Source organism: Gossypium hirsutum, chromosome D04 (genome assembly GCF_007990345.1).
Source record: "Gossypium hirsutum isolate 1008001.06 chromosome D04, Gossypium_hirsutum_v2.1, whole genome shotgun sequence".
Lineage (NCBI taxonomy): Eukaryota > Viridiplantae > Streptophyta > Magnoliopsida > Malvales > Malvaceae > Gossypium > Gossypium hirsutum.
This window is the reverse complement of record NC_053440.1, coordinates 25383429-25397247: the sequence shown is the minus strand read 5'-3', so window position 1 is coordinate 25397247 and position 13819 is coordinate 25383429. Positions and strand designations below refer to the sequence as shown.

The 13819-nt window shown below is 33.5% G+C and overlaps 1 non-coding gene across 1 annotated transcript; it reads left to right on the top strand.

Annotated features, from left to right (window-relative positions):
* LOC121216529 (small nucleolar RNA R71) lies at positions 1–107 on the top strand. The gene has a single exon (XR_005912710.1). It is a non-coding gene; the product is annotated as a small nucleolar RNA R71 (small nucleolar RNA).
* The last annotated feature ends 13712 nt before the right edge of the window (positions 108–13819 follow it).

The following is a 13819-nucleotide window of genomic DNA, read 5'->3' as shown; positions in this document are numbered from 1 at the left end:
AAACCATGCATCGAACATTTTCTAATTAACTCTTTGAATCACTCCCATGCTTCATATAATGTTTCATCCTCAGATTGCCGAAAGGACGTAATATCGTTCCTCAATTTGGCATTCATGCTTGGAGGATAATATCTCAGTAGAATCCTCTATTAAAGTTCATTCCAAGATGCCATAGTACTTGACGACAATGCATTTAACCATGCTCTGGCATGATCTCGCAATGAATAAGGGAATAACTTTAGTTTCAGGGCATCTTCAGGAACACCTTGTTGCCTGAATGAATCGTAAACTTCCAAGAAGAGTCTTAACTGCAACCTTGGATCCTCCGTAGGCAATCCACTAAGCTGCCCCACTATTTGTAACATTTGAAACATCACTGGCTTTAACTCAAAATACTAAGCCTGAATATGCGGCTTGACAATTCTTGGATTCAAATAATCTAAAATTGGCACTACATGTTCTCTGATGGGCCTGTCTCTGTAATCTATTATTCGAGGAATATCAACATCCCTTTCTTGCTGATGTAATGGCTCTTCTCTAGCCTGACTATTTCTAATTCTTTCCATTTCTCTCAATTCTTTTTTCCTTCTTCTCAAGGTTCTCTCAATTTCTAGATCAAAAGAATACACTTCAATTGCTGAAATATCTCTATTCAAGCTCCAACCAAAAATCTTGAAAAAAAAGTCAAAACAACTAAATAAGCTAAACTAATAAAATTAAATAGATAATAACACACCAAGTATTTCACCAAAATTTTCGATCCCCGGCAATGGCGCCAAAAACTTGCCGCGTATGAATGTGTAATGCGAATGTGTAAGTATACACGTTGAATCAAGTACTAAATTAATGAGTGAGTATCATCTCCACAGGGATCAGAATTAACTAAAATAATTGGTTATGCTATTACTACGAAATTGACTAATTAAACTGCAAAAGATACAGGTGATTAATTCATAAAGAAATGTAATGAATGGACTAATAAAATTAATTATGAATAAAAATATGCTAGAGCAATTAAAATGTTGTGGAAATTCTCAAAGAATAAGTGGGAAAGAGTTTGTACTGTTGAATGACAAAGGTTGGAATTACTCGGGCTTATTTCTATAACATAATAATGCCATGGCAAAATCATGATCATTCTACTGCTCAGGAAATCAGTATTACAGTCTGTTTCTTTCGAAATCTAAACTTTGAGCTGTCATTTTGATTTTTTGTATGTCTACAGAACTCGAGAATGATATCCTAATTTTTCTCCCTTTTTCTGTTCAGACTACAACTTCTACATCTAAAGTGCTGCAAATATTGTTTCGAGTACTTGCCTATATCGACCGATTATAATCCAATCTAATAATATAATAACATACCAAACAATCATCTATTTCTAGAACTTGTATGCATGCATTAAAAATAATCACAAATCGAATGAAACAATATCCTACTCAAAATCAAACCATGGGCATTATAACTACTCGTTTTATGTGAAATCGAAACAGTGGTTCCGGGACCATAAATATGACAAGTAATTTTTATTTTATTATTATTTTAATATCTATGGGATGTTAGTAAGGTCATATTAAAATTTCGTTAAGAAATTTTGATGTTTGCATGATTAATTAAGTAAAAAGGACTAAATCATAAAATGTGCAAAAGTGGAGTTCTATTAGTTAAAAGGGTCAAATGGATATGAAACTTTAAAGTGGATGGATTTAAATGGTAATTATATCATTTATTAAGCTAGTGGGAAATTATGGACACTATTTAAATGATTTTTAAGGTTAATAATTAAGGTGAAAAAAGTAATTTAATAATTAAGTAAAGTAAAAATATGGTAAAAATATAGTATCATCTTCTTGCATGCATTTATCCCCCGAATTTAGAGAAGGAAAACTTCATTTATGCACCTTGAATGCTCGTCTATGTTCAAGTCTTGCATGTAAGTGATTTTGAACCCCGTTTTTAATGATTTCTAGATTTTTGAGGTCGTTTTTTCTTAATCTAGCTAGCTCGGGGGTCAATTTGTAAAACTTTTAAGATAAAGGGTTATGACATGAATGATTTTGTATGATTCTTGATGTTTAATGATAGATTATGAGTCCTTATTAATAAATAAACAAGTTTTGTAAAGTGAATTTTGATGAAAATTTCATTTAGCGATTAATTTGTAAAAAATAGTAAAAGTTCATGTGAAATTTATGAAATGATGATTGCTATGGGTTGGTTTAAGTCCTTAGAGAATTCGATTAGCTTGAGAGGAGGATTAAAATGCATAAATTTCAATTTATGAGCTTAAGGAGTAAATTGTGAAAAGTTAAAATGTTAAGGGCAAAATAGTAATTTTGCATAAAATATGAAATATGGAATAAATTGAATACTAAGGATATTAAATGGATTTAATTTTTCTATTTAGATCAAGATAGAGCACGTACAGATTTAGATCGAGGGCTAAAGCCTCTAATTAGGACAAATTCATTTATACGCCCCTAGTTGTTGAGGTAAGTTCGTATGAAAAACTATCGTATTAATGTTACTTAAAATATATGTTATTATTTTATTTACAATGTTAATTGAGCAATGTATAAGCAAATTAATGCTATGACGGTTATCGAGTCCCGATTGAACCTTAGGAATTCGTAGGATACAAATGACATGTAATTAGGGATTTCATGTTTCGGGTGATGGTCTTGAATGCCCTACCGATGGTTGAGGTGCTATATTTGTTGTGGATACTCTATAGCTCGTGTGAGTAGCATCGTGTAGCATACATTCTGACCTACAGCTCGTGTGAGCAAGCCCACTCCACAGCTCGTGTGAGCAATGATGTAAAGTAAAGGTTACACTTATATGTCTAAGCACACTTCGTGTGAGCTTTCCCTAGTATCTAATATTATTCTAAGTAGTTCAACGGGCAAGAAAAGGGAATTAAATGGTAAGTCTCCAAATGGAATTATGCATATGCTCATGAAAAGGATGTATGATTCAAATGATCTATTTTCTTATGAAAATGGCTTATCATGTGGTTAATCCAAATGAGTTATGTATAAATGAACTAAATTTTGTATTGATGATGATGTTTAGGCTTGTGCCAAGCTTGTGGTTGAATTACACTATGCTTATACTTATTGTTATGTAAATGAAATGGTAAGTTATATTTCATTTTCTATGAACTTACTAATCATTATGTGCTTACGTAGTTTCCTTCCTATGTTTTATAGATTATCAGAAACTCGATCGGTTTGGAAGCTCATCAGAGATCTATGACACTATCAAGCATAAATATCGATAGCTTTTGAATGTTTTGGCCAAGATTATAATGGCATGTATAGGTGGACTTATAATGATGTTTAGTTGAATGTTTAATGGATGAATTTAGTATGTATAACTTGTGCAAGTTGTCTTGGTTGGTACCATTTGATACTTTGATGGATTCTGTCGTTTTGGTTAACTTGAGATGCATAATTTGAATGGCTTAAATAGTATGTTTGAGGTGATGTGTTTATGGTTATGTTTGTGGCATGTTTTGGTAAAAGATGAACTATAATTGATGATGGAAATGTGACCAAATATATGCATGTTTAGGTAAGCTTTGATGCTTGCATTTGAGGTGCCTTGAATGGAATATTGGTTAGTTGATTTTAGGACTCTTGAATTGGTCATTACATGTATATTTTGATAAGGTCTTGATGCTTTGATTATGTGCACAAAAGGCCTATAGGTTAATGTCCATGCGGCCTGAGACATGGGTATGTGACTCAATCGTGTGTGACACATGACCTGTGACACGGCCGTGTGTCTCCTATAGGCTCCTTTGTATGCAAGTCAGTGAGTTACACGGCCTAGCACACAGCCTGACACATAGGCGTGTGGGGCAATTTCGAGAGTTATGTCCGTGTGCCAGGTCGTGTGACCCTACTCAAAGAGTTACACGGGTGAGGACATGGGTTGGGACATGACCGTGTACCCCTAGTTCAAAGGTTACACTACCACTGTGTCTCAGCTGTGTGAGGCACACATCCATGTGACCACTGTAGTGAAATTTATGTAACTTTTTTTTTAAACTTTCCAAATGTTTTCGATTTATCCCCGAATTGTTTCTAAGGTATTTCTGGGGACTTGAAGACTCGATTTAAGGATGATATGTATGTGAATGATTGTTTTATAATATGTTTTCAATAATGTATGAAATGTATGTTTTAATGTTTCATTTATATGATAATGCTTTGGAACCCTAATTCAACGATGGATACGGGTTAGGAGTGTGATAGGCATTAAAGATAATAAAATTCACCCAAATAATTCCAACCCAATGAGAATTAATGCATGGGTTGGACATTTGAATCCATAACAAATCCATTCAACATCATTGTTTAAAGTCACGAATCACAAAGTTCAAATCAGATAATAAAGGCAGAACTATAGGGAGCTTTCCCTACTCCAGCTTTCACTATAATAATGAGATTTGATGCAAAACCCAGGGCAGATTCCTCTTCCCTTTCCTTTTGTCTGTAATTCTTCTGCTTTGTAAGTTGCTGCCCTTTCCTTTCTTTCTCTGAGATTTTATTCTTCACGAGAATCTGCTACAGAGATAAAAACTATTTTCTAATTCTTCTCTCTTTCTCTAATTTTTTCTTATCTCTTATCTCTTTCCTTCTTTATAGCGTAGGTTCGTCCCTCTCAGCACACACCTTTTACTTCCACTTTTCCAGGATGGTTTATTTGGTACAAGTATAGCTGGCTTAGAGTGACGTGGACTGAGTGTTGCATCATCTTCCTGGAATTTCCATGGCATTTGTGTTGGCAATCTAACCAAAATTTTGCCATGGAAATATTTCACTTTATTTTTCTACTCTTTTTCTCTTTCTTCATCATCCTGCACCTGCTGCCAACCACAAACAACACCTTTCTTCCCCAATAAATAAGTAATAGATAATAACATTTATAGCACAATCCAAGATTTGTCATGCAATATTCTAAAAATATCTAAAAATGCAAACAATAAATAAGAGTTATCAGTTACCTTAGATGACGAAAATCCAAGCATTAGATTAAAAACCCGAAAAACTTGAAATCTTGACAATGGAGGAAACTATGGTGTTTTGGGGTATTTTTTTTTTTGGTCTTTTCCTAGAGGTTTGTAATTTAAGAGATGATAGAAATCAAGAGGAATTAGGATTTGGAGTTCAAAATTGATTGGAATAGCAAGAGAGAACAAAGGAGGGCAAATGCTAGTTTTAGAGGTTGTTTTTACCTGAAATAATTTGGAGAATGGGTGTTTTTAGCTTGAATTTTAAAATATAGTTAAATTGCTTCATAAAAACTCTAAGTTTTGACTCTTTTAAAAGTCATTCATTTTTTCAAAATTTGTGACAGCCCAAAATTGACCCTAGTCGGGAAGTGGTTTCGGGACCGCTAAACCGAGTCATAAAAATATTTAACCGTCATAATTGATGCTCATTATATGTACATGTGCATGTGTGAAAATTTCGTGTTTGAATTTTGTTTAATTGTAGGTGAATTTTAGTAAATAGGACTTATGTGAGAAAATTTTGAAATGTGATAGGTCAAAGCATAAGGATCTATTAGTGCATGAAATAAAAAGGGGGACTTGCATGTCAATTTCCCCCCTAATTAGTAGTGGGCGGCCATGACAAGCATGGTAGACCAAGTGTGATGGGCAAGAACATGTCATAAACATGTTGAGTTAGTGTTTCATGGGAAGTATGATAAAATAAGGAGCATGGGCATAAAATAATGAAAGGGAATATGATGAAAACAAAAAAAAAGTGTGTGGTTGTTCCCCCCCCCATTTTGCCGAAACTAGAAAGAAAAAACAAAAAAAAAAGTGTCCATCTTTCTTCATTTCCCTTGGCCGAATGTTCTAAGGAAGAAAGAAAAACAAGTTGTGTTCTTTGGTTCTTCTTGGCCGAATTGAAAGGAAGAAGAAGGGAGTGAAGCAATCGGTCATCTTAGGTCACTATTAAGGTAAGGAAGTTTGTACTAGCTTTTGAAATTTTAGTTGATATTGAGTGAGTTATCAAGTGATTTTTGTAAACCATGTTGAAATTTTGATTTTGGGGGTGAGTATGGTTTTCGGCTATAAAAGATTAATAAGGGTGATGATTGTGTTTCATGCTAAACTTAGATGAATAATGGTAGTTGCTTACATCTTGATATCTATGAGTTCCTTTCTTGGTTCTACCATAGACCCACGAAGTATATGTTTATTTGGTGTTGTTGGAGGTTTATGATAGAAGCTAATGAGTGAGAGTTTGATAGGTACTATGAGGTTAAACTTCATGAGATTGTAAGCTTGTAAGTTGGATGATGAAATTCATGCTTTGTGAAGGTAAATGGTGTAGAAGGAGCATTCGGCCATGAAAAAAAAATAAAGGGAAATTTACGATGAATTAAGTTGGAAGCTATTATAATGTACTTGTGCATTCGGGTATGGGATGAAAATATATGAGATGGCTATAATCAGCCTTGTGATTTGGCTCTTGCATATATATATATTTGCACATGATGTATTGGTATGGTACATATATATATCATCCCAAGGTATATGTTTATATATGGTGGTGGTTTAGTTATGGAGTAAATGATGGATGCGTATTGAGTTATAATATGTAATGCATTAGTTAGTAAAATGTATGCCATTTATGTGTGGTATTAAGTATATAATCGGCCTCAACATAGACATGCATATTCGGCCATAGGAAGAAGATTGGTGTTGCATGTATTCGGTTAGAGGCAAGCATATTGATGCTTTTGTCTTGGCTTAGAAAATTCGGCCAAGGGGGAAAATTAGCTACAATGTTGAGTTTGATTCATGATTCCGTACATATGTGACTTTAATGTCTAATGTATAAATATGGGCTAAGTGCCTTGTGTTCCTCTTTTCGATGCTCAAATGATTAAATCAATTTATTTGTTTAATTAAGCTCAAGAGCAAAGGGGAACTAAATCCGATAAAGGGAAGGAAAAAGTGGTCGAATAGCTATCGGAATCGTTCGACAACATCCGAGGTAAGTTCTTGAGTAATAGAGCTTAAATTATGATTTGATTAGATCATGTTTTAAGCAAATCAAAATCATGCTCTTTGTGTGTGGCTATTGAGCCGAAATTGCAAGAATGATAAGTGTCTTGTGTTCGAGTTTTGCTAACGAAAATGAAATACGAATGTGCCATGATTTATTGTTAAATGTGCATGGTTATTTGAATGATGTCCGGGCTAAGTCCCGAAGGCTTTGTGCTAAGTGACCATATCCGGACTAAGATCCGAAGGCATTGGTGCGAGTTACTAAATCCGGGTTAAGTCCCGAAGGCATTTGTGCGAGTTACTAAATCCGGGTTAAGTCCCGAAGGCATTTGTGCGAGTTACTATAACCGGGCTATGTCCCGAAGGCATTTGAACGAGTAGCTATATCCGGTTAAATTCCGAAGGTATGTGATTTGGGAATGAATGATCTTGCTGTAAAAATTTCAGTTAATACGCTTGAAACATCCCAACATTGAGGTATGTTTCGTATGTGCTTTGAATTAGTTGAGCCCTTACAAATAAGTATTCGCTCAGTTGATAAATGAGCTACCGGCCTTTGGCTAAGTTGATCTTTGTGTATGAATAAAAGGGTTGGTAATGTGAAGTAAGTATGATATTGAAAATTTGTGCATATGAAATTATCCGTTTAGCTACATGAATGCTATACTTTTGTTGTGCTGGAATCCCTTGCTCAAAACTTACTAAGCATAAATTGCTTACTCCGTTTCTTTGATTCTCTGTTTTATAGATTTTGGTTCTTCAGCTATCGAACTCGGGATTTTGAAGTCGAAGTCGCCCACACTATCAAAGCCCCCTTTTGGTACAATTTTGGTTGAACTTCGAAATGGCATGTATAGGACTACCCTTTTTGTTGTGGGTCATGGACCCTTTGGACTTGTATAATTTTGGATAGCCATGCGAAAATGGCTTATATATGTTTGAGCATAATGTTATCATCATTTGGTATGGATATGGTTATTGAGAGGTGTGGATATGCTTAACAAGGATTGGCCATGGGAATGGTTAATCACTATCATAATTTGTGCTATTTATGCTAAAAGGGCTAGTTGAATCATGGAAACTATGAAATAGGTAAAGTCTACCTTAAAGGCAGATGCTGACAGCAGCAGTGATGTAGATTTGGAAAATCACTAAAAATAGTAGGAATGGAATTAAATAGTGAATAAATTATGTAAACGAACCTTGATGAATCTATTTTCATAGGAAAGTAACAAAACAATCATATGGACAGTATGTTAAGAGATATTCAGGTTCTCGTGAGACAGGGCCAGAACGGTTTCTGGATTTTCTGTTCCGACTTTGGAAATTCATTATAAATTAACCAGAGACAATTAGGAGTCATGCCATATATGTATAGATTTCTCTCTGAGTCTAGTTTCTATAGAAACAAACGGCATCAGTATTGAAGCTCTGTGCAGGGAGATATCCAAGTCGTAATGCGCAAAGGTCAGTGTAGTCGATCCCTGTAACATGGGAGAATTTGACTAATAAACTGTACTAATTGGCCCGACCAAAAATTCTAGAAAAAAATATGTAGATGGGCATATGAGTCTAGTTTCAGGGAAAAATTACGAAACTTATTTTCGAGTTGTGAAACTCAAGATATAATTTTTAAGGTGACAGTAATGCAGTTAGCCAACTGCCTGGAAAAATTTTAAAATGGATTGTGCAAAGAAGTGATTTAAGTCTACAAACCTCTCGTGTCCGACTCCGGCGACGGACTCGGGTACGGGGTGTTACAAAATTAAAGTTATTTAGAACTCATTTTCAAAAATTGATTTAATTTTCTATAAACCATAATTGAAAACTTTACCGGTATATCATGTCGTAAAATGCTGAACACTCTAAGGATGAAATTCCTAAAATACCCTTAAAACTCCTAGGCCCTATTTTGGGATGTTACAAATCTCTCCCTCTAAAAAGAATTTCATCCTCAAAATTCCTTGCTAATACGTCACTTGCTTAATCACAAAATATGTTATTTCTACTTTTAAACTAACTATCACACTTTTGTTGCGCACTCAGATTCTTATTCTCTCTAACTTTCTAGTGGTTTTCTTAATGATCCTATTTACTACCACAAACTTATTCTACAGTAACTTTGCTAGCAGTTCCCTCTACTCACTATGATACTCTCGTCTAAAGGAATTCATAATTGTTTGTCCTAATTCACTAGTACCTATCGGGATTCTCTACTTATTAGCTAATTCAATTAAAATTTATGAAGGCATAGAACCTAAATCTATCAGTGAGATTAAAAGAAGTGATTACAAGGAAAAAATACCCTTATTGACCACTCCTACCCGAATTTTCAACTTACTAGATAGTGCACTTAGATCAAACGAATACATTCACACTCGCATTAACACATCTATGTGACATATCGAATCTAGTCTAACATGCAAACAAACAAATAAACAAATAAACGGTGTGTGTGGCGAGGAGATGATCCAAGTTTTGTTCGTGCAAGTAAAATTTAGGATTAAGGAAATGTGTTCCTGTTCCTACCCCACATACAATTCAATCAAAGAAATTTCAATCAGTCTCATGCAATTCAAATAGTTGTATATCAACAATTTCAAGAAATCAAAGAAATTTAGACACGTGAGTTTCGAAACTCCAAACACACAATAGTCACCTAGGTCTGAGAGTTAATGAACCTAGAGCTTTGATACCACCAAATGTAAAACCCTATACTCGGCCTGGTTGCCAAGCCGGAATACGGGATGCCACATCACCGTCTCATGTCATATACAACAAGTAGAAGTTCATTCTAAACGCAACATCTTCCAATCTAGTATTCGAATAGGTTTTAAGTCAATTATACTTGTTAGTTATCAATGTTACATGCTAACCATACATCAAATAGTCTTATAACAATAATTAAACATACGTAGGGTCCATTTAACAATATTTCAAAAACTTGTCCCTAGGTATCGATACTAATACTAGGGTATCATTATTTTCTTTAATTGGTACCGATATCACCTGGAAAAACAAAACCATTCTTGCATTTTGTTTCTCAATTAAAAGCCAAAGTCTCAAAAATTATCGATACCTACCATGAAATATCGATATTTTTAACCCCGGGTATCGATACTTAAGCAAAGGTATCGATACCAAATCTCTATTCTGACTCCCTGCATGTTTCAAAACATAGAGGTATCGATTTTAAAACTCAATTATCGATACCAAACTCGATTATCGATACCTCTGCTCTAGACCACAAAGATGCAACATGCATAAGCAATTAATCCTTCCCAATTTAATTCCTAAACATCATGCATCAATTACTTTAACAAATAATCATTCAACGACCTAATTTACAATTCAATATCGTAAAATAGTGTTCAAGAAAGTAACGTCAATCCATATACATGTTCATGAACCCAACCATAACAATAACATGTAATCCTTATAAACTGATTAAAAAACCAGCAAAATGTCTAGGAGTTAATATGGTTGTAACAAGTCTACCACATTACCTTATTCCCCAAAACGTAAATAAATATAAAACACCTACGAAATAACAAATAGACTTGCTTGGATCACTTCTCAGAAAACTCACCGCTCACACTAGCTCCCTACTAATCTGCAAGGGTTTAAAAGGAGTGTGTGAGCTTAACAATCTTAGTGAATGTTGTAACGCATAGGTTTGTGCAAGTGTACACAGTCATTATCAAGTAATAAGTAACTATCGAGTTATCGTCTCCACAGGGATTATATTTGTGCCAAGTCGCTTAATTTGTAAAATTATATTAACAATTTGGTAAATGAAAACAAATATACTTGAGAAGTGGTGATTAAAATATATTAAACTAAATGCAATGATCCCTAATGTAAATTATCCTACGTATGCAAACTATATGAATGAAATAGATTTTAGTAAAATTAAACACAATTTGCAACAATTATAACATAAATAAACTAGGACAAGTACTTTAATTAAACTCAATTTATTATCAACATGCTTAATAACATTCGAAAAAACATTCCATGGCAACTCGATCTTTCATGAGTTTGGAAACTACATTAGGTCCTTTCAGAATTCTTTACTTAGTAAATACGCATTTTATTGATCCTTATTTACTAAGGGTTTCTTAGCATTTGTGTAAGGTAACAGGGACGTGTTAGGTTTGAAACAATTTAATCACACAAATCTAAAAACTATGCAGATAATAGAGCTTGGTCAGAGTTGTTATGCAACCTTCAATTTAATCGGGTCATGATCTAAATTGAGCATGCACATTTCAATTACGTGTCCATTAGCTGTCACCTGGTCAGGATCACTCAACTAATTCAGGTACATTTCAATCACGTATGAACGAAATACAAACTTAATTTTAATTGAAAACATGATCGATTGAGGCAAAAACATTATAAGCATGAATCAAATAAATATTATTTAATCAAAGCAATCATCCTAGCTTAAATAAAATTAAGCTAACATTGTTGTAAACAAGAACAAAAAACACATAGCAAACATCTTTATATTAAATTAAAGAAAAGGAAGATTAAACCCAATTTAGAGTGGCTATCAACCAAGACTCTGACTGACGAGGCTCCGTCGTTCATTTGCTTTGCTCCTTTGCTGATGGCTCTCCATGGTGGCCTACTAAGGGTTTTTTAAGAGGCTTAATTGCTAAGATCTCTATGAAGAGATGATGCTAGGCTTGGAAATGGAAAAGGCTAAGAGAATTTGGAGAAAAGAGAGAATGATGAATGATGAGAATGAATGAGGAATGATTGAGGAATGCTTAAGAGATGATGAATGAAGGAATGAGAGGGTCTTATTTATAGCTGAGGAGAGGGGGATAGTTTGTTAAAATTAGTAGATGTTAACCTCTTCAAATCTCCTCAAATTGTGGCCGGCCATGCTTAGTGGCTTTTGACTTGATTTTATTGATTGATTTTTAAGCAACTTTGGATGCCACACAACTCAAGACTGAGACTCGGTCAATTGTAAATCTTCGGGCAAATCTCTAATTTCTTCAACACTGCAAGGACCTTGTGTAATTAAACCAAAGAATGGTTTAAATGGACAACCATGTGTAGCCAAATATTGGGTGGACTTGGCCTCCAATTTGGACGGTGTTGTAATTCAGCAAAGCTATCAGACATATCCAGAATAAATCAAGAAGTTAGAGGACCAAAGAATAAAATTTATCCAATTTAATTAATTAATTAAAACCCAAATTATTAATGAAATATTTTAAAATGAATTATTAAATATAATTTTATATTTTATTATTTAATTTAATCATGCATAGCCATTTTATGTCTTAAAAAATATAATATATTCAAATTAATATAAACTAAGTCATTTATTGCATGAAAACTATATAATAAAGCATAAAATCACATTTTAATAATATCTATGACATAATTTCATATTTTCACATATTTCATTAATTTATTAAACAATTACTTAGTTTTAATAATGGATTTAAGTAAAAAAGTGATAAATTACATAGTTAAAATCCTATATATTTTTCCGTTTACACACCCCCAAAATTAAATCATTGATCATCCCGAGTAATGTTTATACACAGCAAAAGGTCTTGCTAAGGCAAAATTGCTAATTGTGTAAGCAACATCAATATTTTTCCCATAATCATGCATTAATGCTTATCGATATTCTTTATTAACAAGGAATTCATATGCAAACATTCCTTAATTTTATACTAAGCTTGAAAATATGCCAATATGAATCATAGTTTGCATGTATGTCACAGCAATAGATAACATTCTTCATTCAACATAATTTCCTATCAATCAAGCAAACAATCACAAGGCTTATTTATAATCTTCATATGTTGAACTTAGGACTTCCTCTCCACTAATGTAGGTGAAATAATCATCAAATCAATAGGTATTTTATAAGGTTGTAATGGGGCTTAGTTAAAGGTAGGGATTTTAAGAGATGAGACATTTTGGTTTTAAAAATCTAACCTTTAACTTTGTATTGGTTTTCTCGTAATACAACCTTTTTCTTTAAGTGAACCTTTGGAACACTCCCAAACTTATTTTGAGCTCAAGCTCATACATTTTTCCTTTTTAAAGACTGAGCGAACTTTTCTTCGCTCTTTTTTTTTTGTAAGCATGAGCACATACATATTTATGAAAATTTCCTCAAATATTGATTCCCAAGACAACTTTAGTTAAGATAGGTGCAAAAAATTAGGACAAGTTTAAAAAGATGGTAACTGGCTTATAATGTAGGTTCATTGCAAAAACAAACCCTTAAGCTCAAAATTATAGTTTTAAGGGTCTAATATCATAGGGTTGGCTTGAAATGGCTCAAACAGTCCAAAGAAATAGTGCCTATATCATTTTAGATATTTATGTCCCCTAGGATTTTGCCTCAAGAAAGTTACTAAGTCAATTCTAAAGATATAAACCTTCATGCATGTCTAATCTCAAAAGAAACTAAGTTTTCATGGCAAACATTACTAAGGCTAAGATCATACAAGCATTCCATTCTTCATGATAACATACTTTAACTTAGATAAAATCATCATTTATACTTGCATACAAACTATCTCAGTAACAAAAAAAAAATATCTCTAAACATTCATTTATTAAAACATACTTATGAAAGAAATAATTGAAGCATACTTGAAAAAAATTTGAAAGTTTAAGCAATTTGAGCAATTTATTTGCCTTACTCCCCTTTAAAAAAGTAGCAATGTCCTCATTGCAAGAACAAAGTAATGAATGAAAATTGAACACCAGGTAGGGTTGTAAAGAAAGAGAGGTGAG